The sequence below is a fragment of the Marmota monax genome, unplaced genomic scaffold, assembly GCF_021218885.2.
Source record: "Marmota monax isolate L192 unplaced genomic scaffold, Marmota_monax_Labrador192_F-V1.1 WCK01_AAM20220418_F8-fsc00055, whole genome shotgun sequence".
In the NCBI taxonomy this organism is placed as follows: Eukaryota; Metazoa; Chordata; class Mammalia; order Rodentia; family Sciuridae; genus Marmota; species Marmota monax.
Genome location: NW_026695205.1, coordinates 1556488 through 1581402, shown reverse-complemented (window position 1 = coordinate 1581402; position 24915 = coordinate 1556488). Strand labels below are relative to the sequence as shown.

The following is a 24915-nucleotide window of genomic DNA, read 5'->3' as shown; positions in this document are numbered from 1 at the left end:
CATATATATATATATATGAAAAAAGATTGAAGGTTAGAGAAATAACCTTACTGAAATTGTTTGTTGTAATATAATTCAGTCTTATGGAAATAATCTTTCTTACAATGCCAGTTTGACAGCTACAATGAGTTGTTTGTTGATTTATTTTTTTGCAGTGGTGGTCTCTTGTCTTTGAACTGCTTGTTCTGTATCTACATTAGTTCCTTGGCTTACACCTGGGAAATAATTTTGATGGACAGTAATAAAACATTACATAATGGTGATTCCTCTGAAATGACTTTTAAGCATACTGAATTCTTATTGATTTCGATTTTATATAATGGCATTTCTATTTTATACATTAGCACTTTTTGCTCTACTAAGACTTTGCATATTTCTTGTCTTTTGGTAAAAGCAAATGGAATCCATAAAGCAGCTTTAGTGCTCTGATACATAAAGTTTGGTGCTGGTGTAAAAAGTCATTGCTTCATTTACATATCAAAGAATGGGAAGGGTCACTGACTTTGTAAAATGATTTCCAAACCTAACAAAAATATCCAAAACCAAACAAAAATAGCAACCAACCAAACAATAACATTGAAAATGAACTTTTATGTATTTTTATATACAAATACTTAAGACAACTCAAACTTAATAAATTAAGTATGATTTTATAGGTTATCAACATAAGAAACAGATTTTGAGGTTCTTATTGTGAACTCAGAAATTTCGTAGACATGAGAATTTAGTGTATCCAAGGCCTACTACCTCATGAGTCAGATGGCTTTTTCTCATCAAAGTCCAAATGAAAAATTCACTGCTTTTACAATAAACTGTGAAAATTATTGGCAGATGTAGGACACAGGCTCATTTGTTTTTATGAGGCTCTAATTCAAGTTTAAAGTAATTGCAAGACAGTTGCACAAAATAGAATCCCCTGTTCCTCGGTTTTCTTATTTCTTGAGAGCAGTTAATTATTTGTGTTAATGGCATACATATGTATGTATATATGTGTATGTGTGTGTGTGTGTGTGTGTGTATATATATATATATATATATATATATATATATATATATATATATAAAATTGTTGTATTATTGTTGGCACACAGCCAACCACCTTTTCCTTAATCTCTTACTAACTCCGAAAAAAGACTAAACATTTACCCAGCTCTATTATAGCTGGAAGGGACTTTTCCTCCAAGTGCTAATTCAGTTTGCCTGTTGTTTCTTTGGGACTTGAAGCAATTAGCATGTATGGGAAAGCTTCCTGTATTCATAAAGCATTTCCACCCTTTTTAACCAATAGTTTTTCCTTCCTCTGGAATGTTTTGGGACCATTTGTTTTCTCTACTTCTCTCAGTGATTTTTTTATCATGATTCAAGACTTTCTTTGAAATGGAATAAATATGAAACACTATGAACTTTGTTTCTTGTTTTGTTTTTGTTCTAATGTACCTTTAGGTGGCGGCCCTTTAAAGAAGTAACCCTATTTGAGAGAACGTAGTTCAAGGGTATTCTAGAAGGTAGTCCAAGGAGAAATCAGTTAGCATTCTCCAACGCACAACAGTCATCAGATCTGTTTAGTGGTTATTAAAGAAACCAAGCAGGAACAATTCTGGTCCTTTCATGTTTTATACTCAGTGCTGCTACACAGTATTCTTTCCACATTCTACTGCACGTTGCCTACAAGAAAGGGCCGCAGAACATCAAATAATCATTGCTTTGCACAAGCGCTAAGGACAGCATATGCAGGGGTGGCTCATTGACAACCTTCCACTAAAAGTCACACTGCCTCAAATGGTGCTAATTGTAAGTAGGCCACCCATACGAAAGTGCGCCCACTGAAACACCACCCTTCCACCGAGATAAGGAATCACTCCTTTTCTTCATTCACGGGAAATAGTTAACATTTTAGAATCGTGTGCGTGAAAACACGGTTCGCCTGGGATCCATCAATCTGAGCCCGGGGCGGGGGTGGGGATGCCCCATCTGACACTGGTCCTTAAGCGAGGAGGAACACCCTGCACAACACCTGCAAAGGCCCACTCCGAGCCTTCCCGAAGGTCAACGCGGCGGAGTACCAACACCCTAATTCACGGCCCCACGGTAGTGGGGCGACTCTTCCCTCAGGAGCCCCCTCCTTGTCCGCCGCGACTTCTAAAGGCACCGCGGGCGCGTGCTGGAGCTTTGATCTGGGCCGAGCGTTTGCTTCAAGTCTTGGGGCCAGACTTTGTTCTCGGGTCTTGCAGGAGAGGTGCCGGCGCCCAAGCCCAGCGCCACCGCCGACTCCGCCGAGGGCCGCGCGGGCGGGGTGCCGGCGCGGTGGCGGGGCCCCACCTGTGCGTCCTCTCAGCCCCGAGCTGCCGCGTTCGCCGGGGCGAGCCCCTCCCCGCAGAGGCGCGCGGCGGGGGTGCGGGGGAGGGTGGCGCGCGCCGCGGACACCGGTGCCCGGCGGCAGTTGGGTTCCGCCGGGCCCAAGAGCCGCGGGCGGGCGGCGCGCGAAGACCCCGCCGGTCGTAGCGCTCCGGAACCGCGCGAGCGCGCTCGTTTACTGCGCGCGCGCCCGCGTCTCCGCCCCGCCCGCCCAGCGCGCGCCCCCGCCAGGGCCGCTCTCCTCCCCCTCCCCGGCGCGAACGGGGTGGATCCCGCGCACTCCCCTCCCCCGAGCACCAGCGGCGGGCGCTGAATGAGAGACGCCGACCGCCTGGGTCGGCTGGCGCTCTCCTCGGCGGCTGCGGCAGTGGCGAGGCGTGACGCCGGAGTCGCCTCTCCATCCTCCGAGGCGACGGCCGCGGCTGCACAGGTCGGCGCTGCGGCCCGCGGTGGTGCGGAGGACGGAAGGTGGGTGCGCTGCGCCCCCCCAAGCGGCGCGGGGAATGGCGGCGGCTCCGGCGCTGCGGCGTGCGGCTCGCCCCCGGCGCGGGAGGCGGTTGCGGAGTCGGCCGCAGGAGGAGGACTCCGGGCGCACCTCCCGCGGCCGCTCTGGGGCTGGCGGAGGCGGCGTGGGGCGCCGGCGCGGGGACCCCCGGAGCCCGCCGTGCTCTCCGCCAGGCGGCGGAGGCCCGGGCCGCCAACGCGCTGTGCCGGCGGCGCCTCAGCTGCCCTCAGGTGAGCTCGGACGGCCCGGCGGGGTCCGCCGCCCGGCCACACCCCCTCCCCTGCCTCGGCGCTGCACCCTGCGCCTGGCCGCCGAGCGCCCGCGAGCCCGCTGCCGGGTGACCTGTTGCGGGGCGGCCCGGGCCGACCAGGCTCCGCGTAGTGCGGGCGGCGGATGCAGCCCCGGGTCGACTGGCGGCGCGGCGGGGGCCGGGTGCGGGGAGAAGGAGGGAGATTCCGGACGTATCTGATCCAACACTTGCAAAGCCGCGATATCTTTCTGCAAATATCCGGAATGCCACTGCCGTGTCGGATTAGGGAGCTCATAAACACGGTGCTCGGGAGGTGAGCTGGGGAAACCCGAGCCGCCCGCGAGGAGCTAATATCTGGATCACGGCGGCGACCTGTGCTAGCGGGGCCCCGCCCGCCCCCCTCGAAGCCCCTTTCCTGTAGCGCCAGGTTGTGTAGACGCAGCCAGTTTCAGTGTCCGTGGGCGTGTTTGGGAAGGAGCTGCGAGCTGATAGGAGGTACCTTGGTGCAAATGTTAATTTGTTTGAGCTGGGAGGGGTGAGGGAGGAGGAGGAAAGGGCGCTGCTGTTAGCTGTGGAGGAGGGGCGATCGAAACATCCAATTTCTGTTAAGGAAGCGCTCCGAAGGGTGTCTGTGCCCAGTGTTTACGACCTAAAGTGGAAACACACAGGCAGCGATTCATCTAGCTTTATCTTCTGAGTCCTGGGTCGGCGCCCCCCCCCCCCCCCCAAAACTCTGTAGTTGCTATAGAGAGCTTTGTTTTCGTGCCAGTGTTTATTAGTTGACTTTGGTGCTTTGTTAATATTTACCATCAGATCGACTCGTGGTCAGGTCTCTTTGAAGATGACCATTAGGATTTTGGGAAACTTTTCAATCCGTGCTTGCAGGGTATTGCAGCGTGACACTGAACATATCCTCAAGCCATAATCGTGTTCCATCCAGATAATATGCTTATACCAGCGGTAGAATCAAATATAATAAGTGTATTAGTATTACTGCTGAATATCTTAGTCATGAGAATTATGAAGGAACTTATATTCAAACTATTATTTTAATAAAAATAACCTCTACTTTGTAGACGTGAAGTTGATCATGTGGCGTCCAATATTTGGAAAATGCCCTAGCCAGATAGATCTATAGATCAAATGTAAGGTCTTTCCTTCGATGCCATTTTGAATAAATAATTTAAATGTAATTCTTTTAAATTTAATTCAAAATGGTAAGATCTGTCTTTTTCCCATTATATTCCACCTTTCATTGAATTAAGGAATATGACTTCACATTCTCTGGGTGGAACTCTGGAAATATTACTAACTTTGCCTAATTATTCCAGACTACAACAGAAATTTAAAGGTAATGCTTATATATCTAGATTGTCATATGCCTTTCTGACATTTATTTCTAATATAAAGAATATTCAAAAATTCTCTGAGACAGAATATGAAAAAACTGGCTTTGTAAATTAGATGCACTTATGAGTAATATTTGTGTGTATTTAAATACCTAGTACATCTTTTTCAGTTTTTTATGTCATTACATTACATTATAGGGTGTAGTGAATGATATATAGATGAAATTAATTCTGTTGCAATTTGAAACACTTAGTTTTGGCCTCTAGGGTGTCTAGCTCATGTGGTACCTACTTGGTCCCAATTATTCCTCCAGATGTTGGGGATACATCAGGGAAAAAGACAGGTCTGTGCCCTGAAGGAGCCTAAATGGTAAGTGGGCAAATCTGTTAGGTTAAAAGCTTCAGAAGTAAACACTACTTGAATATTGTTCATGTTTTTCTTCTTAGAGAGAGTTATTACTTTGTGAACAAAAGCAGTAATACAACTGTTTTAAAAACTGCTTATGTTTATACACATTAGGTGTCTGGTTTCCAAATATATCAAGGATAAACATTCTACCTCAAGTCAGATGCATGGTTTATGTGTGGCTAAACAATCCTATTCTTTTGGTTTATATAGTTAAATGTTTGTTGAAAATACTCTTAGAATTTACTGGTTTACAAGGGTGTCTAATTTTTTTTTCACAGTGTGTTTTTTAAAAAATCACCTTTTGTTTTTAGTGAACCAGTGCCCTGTTCTTCCACAGAATCACATAACCCTCACTGGCAAAATGAAGAAAATTTTTACTTGGAGTGTTTAGTTTTCATCGTAGTGAAAATATGACAGATATTGGTATAGTTCTTTACAACTTTGAAAACTCTTTTCATACATTATTTATACCTAAATATTTTATTACTCCTTATTTGCAGTGTTAACATTGATACTTGGTAGATATTATTATCTTGTTAATTTAGGTCAGGACACTAAAGTTTGGAGATGTAAGCAAACCACCAGCAAGCAAGCAGTGAACCCAAACTGGAATTATAGCTTCTACTAGAATGTAATAGTCCCCCTCAGGAGTGTGTAGAGTTTGATGGGGAGAACATGAACACCTGATGCTACAACTCAGCATCTACTACGCTATTGGTTTGCATTTCCAGAAATTTCTAAGATACTTTTAAACCTTAAATCCAACTGCTAATTAGAATTTAATAAGCTTATTTTCTTTTGTAGGTTTAATTTAAACCTGTTTATTTTAACTGGGCATAGTGGCACTTATCTGTAATCCCAGTGACTCAGGAGGCTGAGGCAGGAAGATCACAAGTTTGAGGTCAGCCTGGGCAACTTAGTGAGACCCTGTCTCAAAAATTAAAAGAACTGGGGTTATAGCTCAGTGACAAAGCACCCCTGGGTTCAGTCACAGTGTTGGAAAAACAACAATAACAACAACAAGCATGTTTTCTATCAAAGAGATATAAAATGAAGACACGTTGTTTGGGTTTATCTTTAATAGTACAAGTTTTTGAGAATAAGATGTATTAGAATGGACCTGATTTTTTGAATATGAGGTTTTTGTGTATTTGAAGTAAAGTGGTTACTTCTTTAAAGTTATTTGGTTTTCCATGAGAGTATAATTAGATGGCTTGAATGAAGTCTTTGGAAAGAAAAACTAATGTATTGCATTACCCTATAAATGATTTCTCTAATGTGCTTTGCATTCCCATTGGTTTCTCAAGGGAGTGAATGAAGACTGGCTGTGATAAATTTTAGTGTCTTGGAATTAGTCTTTCCCCTTTTTTAATGCTTTATAATGGAATAGCCCCCCACCACGATACTGGGAATTTGAACCCAGGGGAGTTTTACTGCCCTTTTTTGAGACAGGGTCTCCCTCAGTTGCTGAGATTGGCTTAGTACTCTAGAACCTCCTACTTCCACCTTCTGTGTGGCTGGGAATGCAGGAGTGCACTAAATTTATAATGGAATATTTCTTGGTTAATGCCTTCAGCTTTTGATTTAGGAAAACTTGTATAATAGGAATATAACACTGGTATCTAAAATATATGGCTAATTAGATTTATCAGAAGAATATGGACTGATATACATGTCTGTATTTTGTAATACAGCAGTGTTCTTATGAGTGAGTTTGAGGAGATTTGACAACTTACATATGCCACTGCAGAAAACTTCTGGTACTGACTATTGAGTGACACATTGCTTTGAACTGAGAGAGGCTTGAAATGAAGCCTTTAACTTGAATTTAGTAGATACCTTTTGTTTCTCAGAACAGATTTTTCTTCTCTGTTTCATAGTTTGCTCTCCTTTTGTTCTTGAAAGACCCTTCCTGAACACCTTACTAAATGGCATCCACATCACACTGTGCCCATACCTTGCCTTTTGTTCCTCTGTGGTATTGATTTGTCTGATGTACTGTTATCTGCCCTCCCTGTCTGAATGTAAGCTTTCTGAGGATGAGGACTTAGTTTTGTTCACTGCTGTTTTCCCAGCACCTACAATAGTACCTGCCTGACACACTTGGCTAGTGCTCAGATACTTGGGGAATGACTGAATTTATTGGTTATAAGCGATAGGAAAACTTTTTTTTATTAATACTTTAAGTAATAAATACAGCTGTATAGTTAAAAAGAAAGTCTTACTTACAAGACTTATATTGAAAACCCTGGTCCTCTGTTTCACTTCTAACTTTTCCTCCCAGGTCCTGCTCTCAGAGCAAACATGTTCAATACTTTTAGCTGTTTCTTCTGATATTTATTTTCTTTTCTTAGATTTTTTTGGTTTATTTTCAGTCTTGAATACATGGTTCTACTGTTTTGTTTTTTAATTTTTTGTGTTCTCTATTGGATTCATACTGTGGAAGATGAATCTGTGCTTTAGGATTCTTATGCCGTATTGAACTTCTTTCCCTTTATGTTCCTAATATAATTATGCTTTTGGTTAAATGAAAGTTCATTGTTTATATTATTAAGACTTTGGAATTAAATTTACAGTTCAACTTTGCAGTGTACAGTGATTGTATTTCTTGGGGTTAAAATTCCTTTTTTCCCCTTAGTTTCCTGTTTGTCTCTAATGTTATACCATTATACACTCTCCCAAGTATCTTCAAACACATTAGATAATTGATCATTCAATTTTTTTTTTAATTGGGAAAATACTTCTTGAGCTCTATATTCTTGCTCTGATCTCTCTCTTGGGCTCAATGTAGGCTGTATAGCTTTAGCTTGTGACTTCATCATGTTTCTGAGAATTCTTTTTTGACTTTTTCTTTTGTTGGAACCCAGGCTTTCTGTATCCGTGTTGTCCTCTTTTTTAGTTTACTTCTTTGTTTTGGTGAGTATCTTTTGTATGGTAAGGTGTATGGTAAGGTGAACTTTTGGAAGTGTTTGTATTGCTGCAAATATTTTTCCTCCTATCCTGATGCTTCATTGATAATTTGTTTGGACTAGATAAAAAATTCCAAGGTGAAAATAATTTTTTTCTTAAAATATGAGGAATTGCTCTATAGTTTTCTAGCTTCAAGTGGTTGTTGAAAAGTCTTAATGCCAAAGTCTTCATCCTTTATGTGTGACCTAGCTTCACGCTCTTTTCACTGTCAGGGGTATATCTATCTGATATGCCTGATATTTTACATGTCTTGTTGGAATCTTCATTTCTTTGCATGAAACTTAGTAGGCCTTCGGCAAACAATTTTCTCTAAAAGGTTAGTGGTAAGTATTTTAGGCATTGTGGGCAATACAATCTTGGTTTCTTAACATTCAGTTGCCATTGTAGAATAAAAGCATCCACAGGCAGCATGGGGTGTGATTTGTTGACTCTTGATCTATGCACCGATGCAAAGATTGTTATCTTTTGCTTTTCTAGGAGTAAGGAGAGTTACTATACAAGTGGGAGAGAAGACAGAATATATGGATAGGGACATGATGTGGTAGCTTGAGGAAGTTCTCATCCGGGTGTTTGTATTTATCACAGTGTATAACCAGAATCATCAGCTCAGAGTAAGGAAGAATGGGAGTGTGTAATAGAGGTTTGAGAAGAGAATAATATATGACAGAGTTTGAGTGTGACACTGTTACATACATGTCTGAAATACAAAGTATTGGAACATCCCACGTATTGCTGGTGGGTTTGAAAATTGGTACAATGGCTAGAAGATTCTTCGGGAGCATCGGCTGATGCTCTGTATATGCGCTATAATACAGTAGTTTCACTTCTGGAATAGGACCAGTAGAAACCAGTATGTACATGCATCAAAATACATGTATGTTAAAAGAAAATTGGTCTATCTTCATGACCTTGACAACAAGTGACACCTACAGCAAGAATAACAACAAAAAAATAGATAAATTGAACATCATTGAAACTAAAACCTTTTGAGCTTCAGAGGATGCCATCAAGAAAGCAGAATGACAGCTGGATGCAGTGATGCATGCCTGTGATTCTAGTGACTTAGAAGGCTGACGCAGGAGGACTGCTAGATGGACAGTGAGATCCCATCTCAGTATAAAAAGTGTTGAGGGTGTAGCTAATATTAGTGGCACCGGGTTAAATCCCCAGTACTGGGAAGAAAAAAAAAAGTGATAAGATAGGTCAAACATTGGGGGGAAATATTGGTAAGTCTGTAATAAGAACCATGTTTTCAAGATATATGAAAACTCTTGAAACTCTGTAATAAAAAGACGATCCAATTTAAAAGCAGGCAGAGGATCTGAATAGACATTTCTCCAGAGAACTCTACAAATAGCCAACATACATGTGCTTGACATTATGAGATAAATACAACATACACGGGCTTGATATTATGAGGATACCATTTTATAGTACTAGGATGACTCAAGTGAAAAAGTAAGGTAATAACAAGACAAGGATGTTGAGAAATTGGAACCCTCATATACTCATGAGAATTTAAAATGGTGTACCTCCTTTGGATATGGTCTGATGCTTCTTCAAATGATTAAATGTAGAGTTGCATATGATTCCTCTCCTAGGTATATACGCAAGACATGAAACGTGAAAACATTCTCCACAAAAACTTACACTTGAATGTTTATAATAGCATTATTCCTTGTAGGCAAAAGGTGGAAACAAACCAAGTGTCTGTCAGTGGATGGACAAACAAAATGTGGTATGCCCATACAATGAAATATTCAGCCATAAAAAAAAATAACATATTGATACACGCTGTGACATGGATGAGCCTTAAAGATATTATGCTAACTGGACATGGTGGCACATGCCTGTAATCTCAGCTGCTGGGGAAGCTGAGGCAGGAGGACTGAGTTCAAAGCCAGCCTCAGCAACTTAGTGAGGCCCTAAACAGCTCAGTTAGTCCCTGTCTCTAAATAAAATATAAAAAGGGCTAGGGATATGGTCAGTGGTTAAGGGCCCTTGGATTCAATCCCCAGTACCAAAAAAAGAGAAAGAAAGGAGGAAAACCTTATGGTAGATATAAGAAGCTAATCACAAAAGACCGTATATTAACTGATTCTGTTTATACAAAATGACAGAATGATCTATAGAGCTAGGAGGGGGATTAGTAGTAATTTGACTGAAGCCAGGGTGTGTTAGGGAAGTTAATAGCTAAAGGGTAGGGCATTTCTTTTTGAGATGGTGAAAATGTTCTAAAATAAACTGATGATAGTTCTACATGTCTGTGAATATATTATAAACCATTGAGATGTATACTTTAAATGGGCAAATTGTATGATATATGTGAATTAGATATCAAAGTTTTAAAAAAGAATATGGGAATAAATAATAAGTAGTGTGGTAACATTGCCATCATATCTAGTTGAGAAAAGCAAGATGCTGAGGAATATATGGAATTCCATTTTTTAAGCAAAAAAACAACAAAACTCCCATGCATGTGTGCAGGTGATCTTGTAAGGGGAGAAAAATGTTACATACCAAGTGAAATGTTTGATATCTTGTTGAACTAAAGTGGGGAGAAGGAGAGAAAAAGAGACAGTAACAAAAACAGCATTCACAGTTATCTTGGTTTTAGGACCCCCCCCACCTGCCTCCCCTCCCCATGGATACCGAATTTGAGGATTTTATAACAGATTTCTTATCTGCACAAATGATATTGCCTCTTGTTAATTCACAGGTTCTTCATCCCATATAAAAAATGGTAGAGTATTTGCATTGTAACCTATGTATCTTCCTCTGTATTTTAAATAATCTTTAGATTACTTACAATACCTAATACAGTGTGAACACTATATGACTAGTTATACTGTACTGTTTAGGGAATAATAAGAAAACTTGTACAGGTTCTGTACACAACCATTATAAACCTAATTGCATAGTATAAAAACAAGATTGGAAAGAAGTAGTGCTAGAGAGGCTGAGAATCTGAATTGACAGGAGGCTATGGTATGCCAGGACATTGTGTGGATTAAGCCTCGTGCTGTATGCACATTCAAATTTTACTGTTTGGAACTTTCTAGAATTCTCCCTGTGTGCAGTTTTTTAAGTTCATGGTTGATAGATTTGGAAGTCACAGGTATGAAGGGTCAACTCTCCAACAAAGATCTTCATTATGTAAAATATAAGTGTTACAATGCAAATGTTAGTAGTTGTCTATATGATGGGATAGCAAAAGGGGTTTTTTTAAAATAGTTTTTCTGGTTGATTCTTTTTATTAATAAAAACATCTAAAATTTAGGCAATAAAAATAAGTTTGGAAATCCCCAAAACCAGGTATGTGTAAAACTGCCCATAACAACTTCATGATCACTACCAACTAGAAACAATGCAAATGTCCATCAACAACAACAACAACAAAAAAAGATAACTAATTTGTTGTATCATCTTACAGTGGAATACTATATAGTAGTGAAAAACAAAGCTGCAGCTATCTACTGCACACCTGTGAATATCACAGACAAAAGGTTGAGCCAAAAAGTCATCAAACAGTATACCTCAGCTAGATGCACATTACGATATGTATGTATATTGCAATAAGCAGTGAAACATCAAATCAAAATGAAACTTTTTTTTAAAACTTCAACAAGAGGGCTTGGGATTGTGGCTCAGCGGTAGAGTGCTTGCCTAGCACTTGTGAGGCCCTGTGTTCGATCCTCAGCACCACATAAAAATAAATAAATAAAATAAAGGTATTGTGTCCAACTACAACTAAAAAAAATTAAAAAAAGAAAAGAACTTCAACATGAGAGAACCATGCAGTCCTCTTTTTTCTAACTTATTTCAGAACATAATGTCTTCCAGTTTGATCCATTTTACTGCAGACAAGCAGTTCTAGAGCTTATATATAAAGTCTTTTTTACTTTTAAGGATTCTTATATTGCATTCCAGGACAGGGTCTATCAATTTTAATGGTTGCATTGTGTCCTGTCATGTGCATATCATAATTTAAGCAATCTAACTTTGGTTGTTTCTAACTTTTACATATTATAGTGATAGAGCTAATATCTGTGTTTGTAGGCAGTCTTATGTGTTTCTTGTAATCCCTTTAATGAGTTCCTGAAAAGAAAATTGAATGGTTGGAAGTTAAATACATTTACATACTCGCTCATGGTGTATGAGTGTTTCTGTGTACCCTTATCTTGTTTGGTGATTAGCTTTAAAAAATATGTATTGACTTGTTCTGAAATAAATGTTCTGTAAGTGTTTAATTTCAATTTTTAAAAAATTGGAGTTTTTTTTAAAGGAAAAATAGTAGAACAAAACAGACATTATTAATTTATGTATATATGTAACTGCATGACCAATATGATTCTACAACATGTACACTAAGAAAAATGAGAAATTGTATCCCATCTATGTATGATATATAAAAGTGCATAAATGCATTCTACTGTTGTGTATAACTAATTAAAACATAAAAAAGCAAAAAAAAGTGGAAGAGCAGATTAAATAATTATGAGAAAGGAAACACTAAATATCAATCTAAAATTACTGTTTTCCTGCTTCCTATTAATTAGACAAAATCAGTGAAACAAAAACTTTTTTTAGGAGGGATTAATAATTTTGATAAAGGTCTTACTGGATAATTGGTATCAAGAATAATGGGTGACATAACCAGAGCTTACAGATAGCAAAAGGATAACAAGGAACCGTATGAACAACTTTATGCATATAAATTTTTAATAGAGATGAAATGGGACTCATTCTTTGAAACATACATACTATTAAGCTATTTTCAAGAAGAGTAGGTAGCCGGAAAAACACAGTGTCAAATAAATTGAATTTGTGATTAAAATATTCCCAAAAGACAGGAAACACTTTAGCCTCAGGTGACATCACAAGTAAATTCTAAATATTTAAACAAGAAAAAAAATACCAATTCTATCAGTCACTTGCAGAAATTGCAGAGGAGACGAAGAATTTTCCTAACATTTTGTTAGGGTAGGGTTATCCTCATACTCAAATTAGACAGAACTGTTATAAGAAAAGTCTACCAGAAACAATCCATATGAACATAGATGCAATATTTCTAAACATGTCTCAACAAATTGAGTGCAGTAATTTATTAAAAGATAATACCTCATGACCAGTGAGATTTCATGAATGTAAGGTTGATTTAACATTTTAAAAGCAGTCATTGGGGGCTGAGGTTGTGGCCCAGCAATAGAGTGTTTGCCTCACACTCTTGAGGCACTAGGTTCGATCCTCAACACCACATAAAAATAAATAAAAGTATCTATCAATCTACAACTTAAAAAATAAAAAACCCAGTCCTTGTGACTCACTCTGTTAACCAACTTTTTTAAAAAAGTAACCCCCCAAAACCACGATCATCTCAGTAAATGGAACAAACAACATTTGACAATACTTCATGCTAGATAGTAACTCAGAACAAAGTGGGATTAAAAAGGACCTTCTTCAGCCCAATAATGGGTATCTCTAAAAGTCAAAAAACTATAGATAGGATCATATTTAATGGTGAAGGACTGAATTTGTCCTTCCCAAGACCAGAAACAAGACAAAGGTATCTACTGTAACCACTTATATTCCACAATTCACTGACAGTTCTAACCAGTGCAGTCAAGCACAAAACATACTGGATCGTAAGGAAGTAAAAAGTGTCATTTTGCAGTTGACATTTTGCATAGAAAATATAGAAAATCTGATGGAACGTACAAATTTTCTAGAACTAGTAAGTTTAGTAAAGTTAATGGTTTACATAGCATGTAAGTATTAGTTGCATTTCTTTAGCAGTAACATTTTTAGTTAAGCTGAAATTTAATGAAAACGAATGCCATTGATAATAGCAACAGATAGGAAATACTACAGTTTGTATAACATTGCAGAAAGAAATCAACAAAGACTGATAAATGTGGCTTAGAAGACTCATTGTTGCTAAGGTGACCATTATTCCCAAGTTGATCTTTTGATTTATATAATTTCAGTCAAAATCCTAGCAGACTTTTTTGTAGACACAAGCTGTTTCTAAAATTCATATGGATGTGCAAAGGACCTAGAATACCCAAAATAACTTTGAAAAAGAACAGTGTGGGGGGCTGTTACTAGTTGATACCACAGTTTAGTTTATTATGGAGTGAAAGTAATCAAAACAGGGTTGTGTTGGTATAAACAAGGAAAATGGACTGATGGAATAGAACAAAGTTCAGAAATAAGTCAGTGGACCACTGAATTTTGACAAGGTGCAAAGATAATTAAGAAAAGATAGTCTACTAAATTATGTTAGCACAATTGCATATACATATGCAAGCAAATGAAAGTCAATTTATGTTTTATACTATATGCAAGCATTAAAAAGACATGTAGGTAGGGGTATATCTCAGTGGTAGAGCACTTGCTTAGCAAGTCCAAAGCTCTGGGTTCAATACCCAGTTCCACAAAAGAACGACGACGACAAAAGAGAATTATATACCTAAATGCTAAACCTAAAATTATAAACTTATAGACAAAAACAGGAACCAGGAATATCTTCATTTCCTTTGGGTAGGAAAAGCCTTTTTAGGTATGACATCAAAAGTATGATCCATAAAACAACACATTGCTAAAATAATGTTTATCAAGTTAAACAGTAAACTTTTCAAAATAAAAAAATGAATGAAAAAGTAGGCCACAGAATGGAAGAAAATTTTTGCAAATCAAGTATCTAATATAAGTACTTATATCTAGGTTATATAGAGAACTCTCAGTTCCAACAACCTAAATTTAAAAAAAAAAAAATGTGCAAGAGGGTTGATAGATGTTTCACCAAAGAAGATATACAAAGTACATTGAGAAGATGCTACAAAGTACAATGAAAAAGATGCTTTGTCTTCATATTAGTTATACTGTCATTAGTTATACACTGAAGAAATGTAAATTTAAATCATGTTGCTCTACCACTAGGAACCAGCCATACCAAGTTGGATGTATGTGAAAGAACTAACATTCTATACTTACCTTTGAGATTGTAAAATGGTACAATGGTTTGGTTGTTTCTTCAAACATTCCAGCTGTTTCACTTTGAGATATTTATAGAAGGGACAAGACTTGCTTACTAATGTTCACATCAGCCTTATTTATAAAAGCTCTAAATGCCACCAATGGATAGATGGATAAACAAATTTTGATTGATCCATACAACTTAGCAGTATGAAGATATGAACAGTGGGGATGAATCTCAAAAGAAATGTGGTGGGTATAAGAAACCATGCATTTTGGGAGTAGCTGAGTGTGTTCACTATCTTCATTGTAGATATTTTTCTCATCTGTGTATATTATATAGTTTGAACACGTGTAGCTTATTACCACATGCCATCTGTATTAAATAAAAAGCTGTTATTTTAAATACATAAAATAGAAAAAGTTGAATGAATTTTGTAGGGGTTTGTTGTTGTTGGTGGTGGTGGTACTGGGGATTGAACCCATGAGTGTTTTACTACTGACCTAAACCCCCAGCCATTTTTGTCTTTGAAAATTTCTTATTTTCAAACAGTCTTGCTAAGTTGCTGAGACTGTCTTCAAACTTGCAATCCTCCTGCCTCAGCCTCCTGAGTTACTGGGATTATAGGTGTGTACCACCCCCTGGCTGAGATTGGTTCTTAGAAATCATCAAGAAAAATATTTCTTTTGTCACATTGGCTCTCAACTGGGGTGAGTTGTCCTCCTGGAGACATTTGATTTTTATATCTGTCACTAACATCTGGAGGGTAAAGTTCAGAGGTACTGCCTTTCAGTCTACAAAGCACAACAGAGTTCCTCAATAAAGAATGAAATAGTACCAAATGTCAGTAGTATCAGTGCTGAGAATATCTGAAGTTGCTTATTGTTTACTTCCTATTACTATACATTCCTTTGTTGAACATGTTATTGGAAAAACAGATTGCTAAACAAAAACCTTTGGAGAAAATTATGTCTTAGGTCTTTAGGAATGTGTGGATGACGCGTTTACAAGACTGTGATTCATGAAATAATTGTTTTCATATAGCCACCTGGAGTTCTGTTTGGATGTGAAGTAGTTGTTTTCCTATCATTTAAAAAAATGTTGACACATCAACCACCACAAAATACATAATTCCCAGCCTAGTCTAATGGAGGCTATCACTAGAGCTTAATTCTAACTGGTGAGCTAAGATTTAGTTTTTGAAATAATTGGTGGCTTTTGGAGTCTGAAATTTATATTTAAGATTTATTAATTTAAAAGGCTACTTATTCAACTTTTTTGCCATTGTTCCATAGACCAAGACACTGGTTCTCATCAGCATCAGAAATTTCACCTGATGTCACTTGGATCTTAGTAATTTCTTCTTTTTCCAATTTATTTTTACTTTTTACATTTAAATTTATTTTAACTGATAGATTAAAAACAGTTGTAATTCCAGTGTCTTGGGAGGCTGAGGCAAGAGGATCGTGAGTCCAAAGCCAGCCCCAACAAAAATGCAAGGCACTAAGCAACTCAATGAGACCCTTGTCTCTAAATAAAATACAAAATAGGGCTGGGGATGTGGCTCAGTGGTCGAGTGCCCCTTAGTTCAATCCCCAGTCTCCCCCCCCTCAAAAAAAATCATTTTATAAGAGAATCTTAAGGAGAGAGAAGGTAGATTCGAGTGGAAGAATGGGGGCTAGAAATAGGGGAAGACAATGGTTTGGATGGGTTGAAAACATTGCCCCTAAAATGTTGTGAGGTAGGGGTATTTTTCCTAATGTAGTAATATTTGGAATTTTGTAAATTCAATTTGATAAGGACCTAGGGCAGACTTATCTGCAGCTACTTCAGAAAGCTGAGGACTACATGGCAAGATTTGGTCCCTGTACAGGGGTAGAGTGCAGCCTTCCTTTGCATATACTTCCATCTGTTGTACCAAAGCGGTAGTTTCTGAAGTAGAGTCTATTGTTGTTTCAGAGCAGTGGTTGGAAAACTTTCTGTAAAGGCTCAATAAATACTCTAGGCTTTGTAGGCCATACAGTTTCTGCTGAGGTATTCAGTTTTATATTCATAGATGATAGGATGAGTGTGACTGTGTTCCACTAAAACTGCATTTATTAAAATGGATTTAGTTTTTGAACTTGGGTTCTAAGCCATCAGCATTTCCTTGTTGGGACATTTGTTATTTTCTGGTTAGTTTCTCCAGTGATCATTGGTTGCAATAGAAGAAAATGGCTTTTGACTTGCAGCTACTCTGCTGCATTAATTGCTTTTACCAATAATTGTATGGAATGAGTGAACGACAGGAATTTTAAATGAGAAGTGGAATGATAAAGCAGACATTTTTTTTTTTTTTTCAGCTCATATAGATGGTCAACAAACTGGCAGTTTTACCTTTGGCAACGGGAGATTAGGTTTTTTACTGAGCTTACAATCAGTTGACTGAAGTAGAGCAATAACTTTCTTATTGCTTTCTCTGCTTTTAAAGTTCTCTCTCTTATCCATCAACCTTCATAAATGTTGCTTAAGTACCCTTTTTAAAATAGAAATTTTATGACACACTTCCCTCCTTTTCTATAATTATACAGGAATTCCCAGTCTCCTGGAATGGTGGTTTTTAACTGCTTTTTATTCCTAAGTTCCCTTTAGAGACTGATTTGATAGTTATGGATCCAGGAAAATGAGGGGTTTTTTTTGTTTTTTGTTTTTTCCCATTATGTGCTCATGTACACAGTTTTTTTGAATTTTGGAGAGTTGGACAGTTCATGACCCTGGAGTTTCATTTATGGTTTTTTAGTTAGGAAATCTTGCTTGAGAATAATGTGCATGTTTTGTCCTATGCTGTTGTCCTTGCTTCATGATCTGGCTAGAGTCTGCCTTTGCAGTTTATCTTTCATGTACACATACATACCCTTGTGCTTTTTTTGCAAGAATTAACCAACATTCCTCTGTCATTCTAATTTCTCATTCTGAGGCATTTCAGATAATAATTTTCCTCTTGCTTGAGTTGCTGTTAGCCATAAATTTTCTCTCTCAATTTCTACTTGAGACTCATTTCAGATGTAAGATTTTCTGTGAAAATCTTGACATTTCCTCTTTGGCAGGAGTAAATAAATATAAAGGGATTCTAGCAAATGAAATTTCCATTTGGGGGACAGTGAAGAGGTTAGAAATAATCAAAAGACTATTTCTTCGTCTTTCTTGAGAGAGAACTCCCTCCTTGTAACCTGAGCCTCGATTTCCTAAGTTGAATATAATATAATAATGTTAGAGGGCTACTAGAACAAATGAAGGCCAATGTTCCAGTCCCCATAACACCTCTATATTTATGTAGAAAACTGCCTTTTCCTGGTCATTGAGTAGCCAGGAACTTATGCAAGAGTAAATGCATCACCAGAGAGCTGGTACTCAGTTTTCAGTAAAAATGTTTTAATATAAAATGGCATAAATTTACTTGAACGTTTTTTTGAAATCTTTTTGAAAGTAAGGTATGCGTGTAAACCATAAGTCACCATGTACCTACCCTATGTAAATTCATCCTTTGTTGTCTTTGGGGATTTGGTTACAAAACCTGCAGATGTTCATACAGTGATGCTTCCTGTATACTTTAGATCATTTCTAGATTAATACCTAATCTAATATAAATGCTGTGTAAATAGTCATACTGTCTTGCTTAGGGAGTAGTGATAAGGAAAAGTCTGTACATGTTCAATACAGATGCATTTTTTATGTTGCCATATATATTATAGTACATTATAGTTATACATACGGGTTCATTTTGAGATATTCATAAATGCATAAAACAGTTTTCAATTTCAATCCCCAGTACTTCTATTTATTTATTTTTCCATTGATGCATTATAATTATATATAAATGCGGATGCATTGTGATATATTCATACATGTATACAGCATAATTTGGTCAGCTGCATTCTTCAGTTCTTCCCCTTGCCCTCTCCCCTCATTTCCCCTGGTCTCTACTTCTCTCCCTTTTATTTTCATGAGATATGCTACCCCGCTTTTTAAAAATTTCTTTTTTTGTCTGTAGTTTCTGCATATGAGAGAAAACATTGGACCTTGATTCTCTGAATGTGGTTTATTTCACTTAACATGATGTCCATCAGTTTTATCCATTTACCAGCAAATAACATAATTTCATTCTTTATGGTTGAGTAGAACTCCTTTGTGTATATATACCATATTTTCTTTATCCATCCAACCTAGTCTGGTTTCATAACTTGGGCTATTGTGAGTTGTGCTCTTATAAACATTGGTATACATTTGTTGCTATAGTATGCTGATTATAGTTCTTTTTGGTAAATACCAAAGAATGGAATAACAATCATAATGGTGGTTCCATTCCTAGTCTTTTTTATGTGGTGCTGAGGATTGAACCCAGTGCCTCACATGTGCTAGGCAAGCGCTGTCCCACTGAGCTACAACCCTAGTCCCCTCAGTATAGTTTTGATTTGCATCTCCCTAGTTGCTAAGGATGTTGAACTTTTTTATATATATTTGTTGTCCATTTGTATTTTTCCTTTAAAGAAATGTCTCTTTAGATTTTTCACCCCTTTATTCAATGGGTTACTAATTTTTTTCCATGTTAAGTTTTTTAAGTTCTTTATATTATCTGGTTATTAATTGCCTGTTGGAATGATAGCTGGCAAAGATTTTCTTCCATCTGTAGTTTCTCTCTTCATGCTTTTGTTTCCTTTGCTGTGAAGAAACTTTTTAATTTAATGACATCCCACTTATTGATTCTTGATTTTATTTCTTGAGCTTTAGGAGTCTTGTTCGGAAGTTATACCTGTACCAGTGTATTGGAGTGTTGCCCCTGTGTTTTCTTCTAGAAGTTTCGTTGTTTCTGATCTAATTCCTAAGTTAGGACCTAATTTTATTCTTCTACATATGGATATCTAGTTTTCCCAGCACCATTTTTTAAAAAGGCCATCTCTTCTCCTACATATACTTATGACACTTTTGCCAAGGATCAGATGACTGTATTTATGTGGATTTGTCAGTGTCTTCTAGTCTGTTCCATTGGTCTTCATATGTGTTTTTTTGCAGTACCATGCTATTTTTGTTACTATAGCTCTGTAGTATAATTCGTGATGAGGTATTCAATCTCGCTGTTATTACTCAGGATTACTTCGGCCATTCTGGGTCTTTTATTCTTCCATATAAATTTTAGGGCTGTTTTCTCTAGTTTTAAGAAGAATGTCATTGATATTTTGATGGGGATTGCATTGTCCAAAGATTACTTTTGGCAATATGACCATTTTGACACTAATTCCGCTTATCCACGAATGTGGTAGGTCTTTCCATTTTCTAAGCAGTCTTTAATTTTTTTTTTTTTGCAATACAATTCTTAATACGCCTTTAATTTCTTTCATTAGTGTTTTATAATTTTCATTGTAGATGTCTTTTGTCTCCTTAGATTTATTTCTAAATTTTTTGACGTTATTATGAATGGAATAGTTTTCTTTCTTGATAGATTCAATACTGGAATATTAAGAAAGCTATTTTAGCCAGGCACAGTGGCGCATGCCTGTAATCCCAGCGGCTGGGGAGGCTGAGGTAGGAGAATCTCAAATTCATAGCCAGCCTCTGCATTGGCAAGGCGTTAAGCAACTCAATGAGACTCTGTCTCTAAATAAAATACAAAATAGGGCTGGGTTTTGGCTCAGTGATCAAGTGCCCCTGAGTTCAATCCCTGGTACCAAAAAAAAAAGCTATTTTAAAAATTCTTTATTAATGCATTATAGTTATACATAGTTGTGCAAGGAATTTAGTTTTAATTTCCCCCTTTCTCTTCTCCTCCCTCTCCTTATTGTTCTTCCTCCACTATACTGATTTTCCTTTCAAAAGCTATTGATTTTTATATTTGATCTTGTGTCCTGCATACTTTGCTGAATTTATCAGATCTGGAAGTTTTCAGTGCAGTTTGTGTTTTTTTAATTTGTTTTGATTACTTTAGGTATACAATCATGTCATCAGCAAACAGGGATAGTTTAAATTCTTCTTTTCTTATTTATATTCTTTTAATTTTTTTCTCTTGCTTGATTGCTCTCCCTGGAGTTTCAAGAACTGCATTGAATAGGAGTAATGAGAGTGGACATCCTGTCTTGTTTGGGAATTTAGAGGAAATGCTTTCAGTTTTTCTCTGTTCAGTATGATATTGGCTTTGGGTTTGTCATATATAACCTTTATAATGTTGTAGTAAGTTCCTTCTTTTTTTTTTTTTTTCATTTATTTAAAACAATGTTTTTTAGTTGTAGATGGATACACCACCTTTATTTTTTTAATTTATTTTTTATGTGGTACTGAGGATCAAACCCAGTGCCTCACATGTGCTAAACGAATGCTGAGCTACAGTCTCAGCTCTGTGTTAACTTCTTTCTATCCATAATTTCTCTAGGGTTTTAAACATGAATAGGTGCTGAATTTTGTGAAAAGCTTTTTCTGCATCTGTTGAGATGATCATGTGACTTTTGTTGTTGATTCTGTTTGTGTGATGAACTATGTTTATTGATTTATGTATATAGAACCAATCTTGCATCCCTGGAATGAATCCAACTTGATCATGGTATACAGTCTTAATGTGTTGTTGAGTGTTGGCTGCTGGTATTTTGTTAAGGGTTTTTGCATCTATGTTCATCAAGCATATTGCTTTATAGTTTTCTTTCTTTGCTGTGTCTTTGTCTGGGCTAGTATCAGGATGATAATGACTTCATAGAATTAGTTTATGAGTGTTCCCTCCCTTTCTAGTTCATGGAATAATTTGAGGAGAATTGGTGTTGGCTCTTCTTTAAAGTTCTGGTAGAACTCAGCTGAAAATCCATCTGGTCCTAGGCTTTTTTTTTTTTTTTTGTTAGAAGACTTTATTACTGCTTCAGTATTGTTGTTTGCTATTGGTATATTTAGGTTTCCTATATCCTGTTGGTTCAGTTTGGGTCGATCATATGTAAGTTTGGGTTGGTCATATAAATAAATAAATATATATAAAATTTTCAATATCTTCTATATTTTCCAATTTATTAGAATATTAATTTTACTCTGGATTTCAGAAATGTCTATGGTATCTCCTTTTTCGTCTCCAGTTTGTTGATTTGGGTCTTCTCTCATTCATATGATTAGTTAGCTAAGCTCTTATCAATCTTGGTTATTTTTGAAGAGCCACCTTGGTTGAATTGATCCTTTCATTTTTTATTCTGTATTTCATTAATTTCAGCTTTGATCTTAATTATTTTCTAATTTTAATGTGGGTGCTTAATGCTATAAATTTCCACTTAGTACTGTCTTCATAGTATCATTGTTTTTGTTTGATTCTAGGACTTTAAAAAATTCTCTTTTCTCATTTTTTCTATCGTCTATTCCTTGTATGTTTATGTGCTTTCTTTATGTTTTCTTGTTGTTGATTTTTCTTTCTTTATTTAACTTTTTAATTTTTTTTTTTTTGTACCAGGGATTGAACCCAGTGGCACTTAAACACTGAGCCACATTTCCAGTGTGTTTTACTTTTTCTTTTGAGACAGAGTCTCGCTAAGTTGCTTAAGAATTTGCTAAATTGCTGAGGCTGGCTTTGAACTTGTCATCCTCCTTCCTCAGCCTCCTAAGATTGGGATAACAGGTGTGCACAACTCTGCCGGCCTTGCTGTTGGTTTCTAATCCTAACTGATTATCATCTGATAAAATGCATGGGATAATGTGGTTGTAAGATTTGTTTTGTGTCCTACAATATGGCCTATTTTGGAAAAGGTTCCTTGAGCTGCTAAGAAGAAAGGGTTTTCAGTGGTTGTCTAATAGGTCCATTTGATTCATAGTATCATTTTGGTCAGAAGTGACCTGTTTTATTATTTGGTTGACCCTTCTCTTGAGAAGGATATGTTGAAATCACCAGGTATTATTGGGGTCTGTGTAGGACTTAAAGTCAGGAAATATTTGTTTTATGTAATTAGATACATGGACATTTGAGGCATAAATATTTACTATCATTTTATCTTCTTGTTGGATTATTTAACAGTATGTAGTGGCACTGCAACCAGCATGGCTCTGGTGAGGGGGGATGGGGGATTAGAAAATAAAGACTCACACACACAGATTGTGTAGCTGGGATCAGGTAGAATGCTGCTCTCTGATGGAGAAGCAGATATTAAGAGTAATACCAGCAATCTTTATTTATATATGTCTCATTATCAGGTTAAAGACTTTGCAAGCATTATTCTTTCACTTTCTGCAGAAAACAATTAACAAAATACTACACAAAAAAGAACTCAAACCCCAAAGCTCTCAAATGGATGAAGCGCTCCAGAACAGCAATTCTGGAGAAAAGTTACAGAGCTTGAAACATCTGCAATTGTTATCCACAGTTGGCTGTGTGCAGAGTAAGGAGCTTTGTGTAACACTCAAGAAGGTCCATTGTTTAAAGTTACTGTTAAGTAGGCAGGTTTAGGAGTAGCAGAGCTGGGGAAACATTGTGATTGTCTAGCATGAGAATTCCTGTATCCTTGGAAGCTGTGTGCCTGAGATCAAGTTTGACGCTGAGAAGATTTTTCTGCAGAGCCTCTTCATGCAGGGCATTACCATAGCAGCTAGGCATTCTATGTCCTTGCACAGAAACATTCCCAGCCACCAGCCACTCCACAGCCATGAAGTCATCGGAGACACCCAATCTTAGTCACTGTTCTCCCATTCTCTGTCAACATACTCTACATAGTGGCCTTCCTCCTTATCGCTTCAGATTTAATTTTTGCTTAAAATCTGCATTGTCAGATATAAATACAGCTACTGCTGTTTATGTTTGGACTCCATTTGCATGGAATGTCTTTTTTCCTTTCACTTAGAGTCTGTGGCTATCTTTGCCTAAAAGAGTCTCTTGCAAACAGCACATGGTTAATTATTATTATTATTTTTTTAATCCATCCTGCCAGTCTGGGTCTTTTAATTGGAAGTTGAGACCATTTACATTCAGAGTTATTATGGGGAGATGTGTATTATTTCCAGTCCTTTTGGTTTGCTCATACATTTAATTTATTTTTAATTTTCATTTGCCTATTGCTGTTCTAGAGAGCTTCATCCATTTGAGAGCTCTGAGGTTTGAGTTCTTTTGTGTCTAGTATTTTGTTAATTGTTTTCTGCAGGGCAGGCTTAGTGTCATGAATTCTTTTAGTTTATTCTTATCTTGGAGCATTTTTATTTCTATTTGATTTTATTTGATTTTGAATGATGACTTTGCTGGATGTAGCAACCTTAACTAGCCAATTATTTTCTTTCATAGCTTGGAATATCTTACTCTAAGCCTTCCTTTTCTATATTCATCATTGAGAAGTCTGAAGTGAGCGTTATTGGTTTACCTCTAAATATAATCTGATGCAGCTTTTGATATTCTGTACTTATTCTCAATGTTAAGCATTTGGGTATGCTGTGTCTTAGGTTGTTTTTTGATTTTGTCTGTTTGAGGTCCTATATGGTTTTTATATGTGAATGTCCATCTTGTTCCTAAGATTTGGAGAAATTTTTGCTGTTATTTCACTGAAAAGTTCCTTAATGCCATTAGCCTGTATTTCTATGTCCTCCTCTCTCCCAGTGATTTTTCATTAAAAAAAAAAAAAGGTGAGCACAATACCCTTGTTTGTTTGTTTGTTTGTTTATTTATATGTGATGCTGAGAATCTAGGCAAGTGCTCCACCACTGAGCTACAACCCCAGGTCCTTCCAGTGATTCTTAAGTTTGGTTTCCTAATGCTGTTCTGGAATTCTTGTGTATTCTGATTGTGGCTTTTTGTTTTGTTTTTGTTTTTTCCCTTTACTGTCAATAGAGTCTTCTGTCTCTGAGGCCTGAGATTGTTTTCTTTTGGGGTGGGGGTTGTGCTGGGGATTGAACGTGGGCACTCAACCATTGAGCCACATCCCCAGCTCTTTTTTGCTTTGCTTTTTTTTTTAAATTTAGAGACAGGGTCTCACTGAGTTGCTTAGCACCTTGCTTTTGCTGAGGCCTCTTTAAACTTGAAATCCTCCTGCTTTAGTCTCCCAAGCCACTGGGATCACAGGCGTGCACCATTGCACCGGGCTTGAGGTCTTTTTCTATGTAATCTAATTTGTTGTCAACAATTTCTTT

The 24915-nt window shown here is 37.5% G+C and overlaps 1 protein-coding gene across 2 annotated transcripts in view; it reads left to right on the top strand.

The window, feature by feature from the left end:
- Positions 1-2642: 2642 nt before the first annotated feature.
- The window catches only part of Ralgps2 (Ral GEF with PH domain and SH3 binding motif 2), a 159423-nt gene continuing 137150 nt past the window's right edge, over positions 2643-24915 (top strand). For both annotated transcript variants that reach the window (XM_046430051.2, XM_046430048.2), the window contains exon 1: positions 2643-2823. The gene's annotated coding sequence lies outside the window, so the exon portion shown is untranslated. The remainder of the gene's footprint in view (positions 2824-24915) is intronic.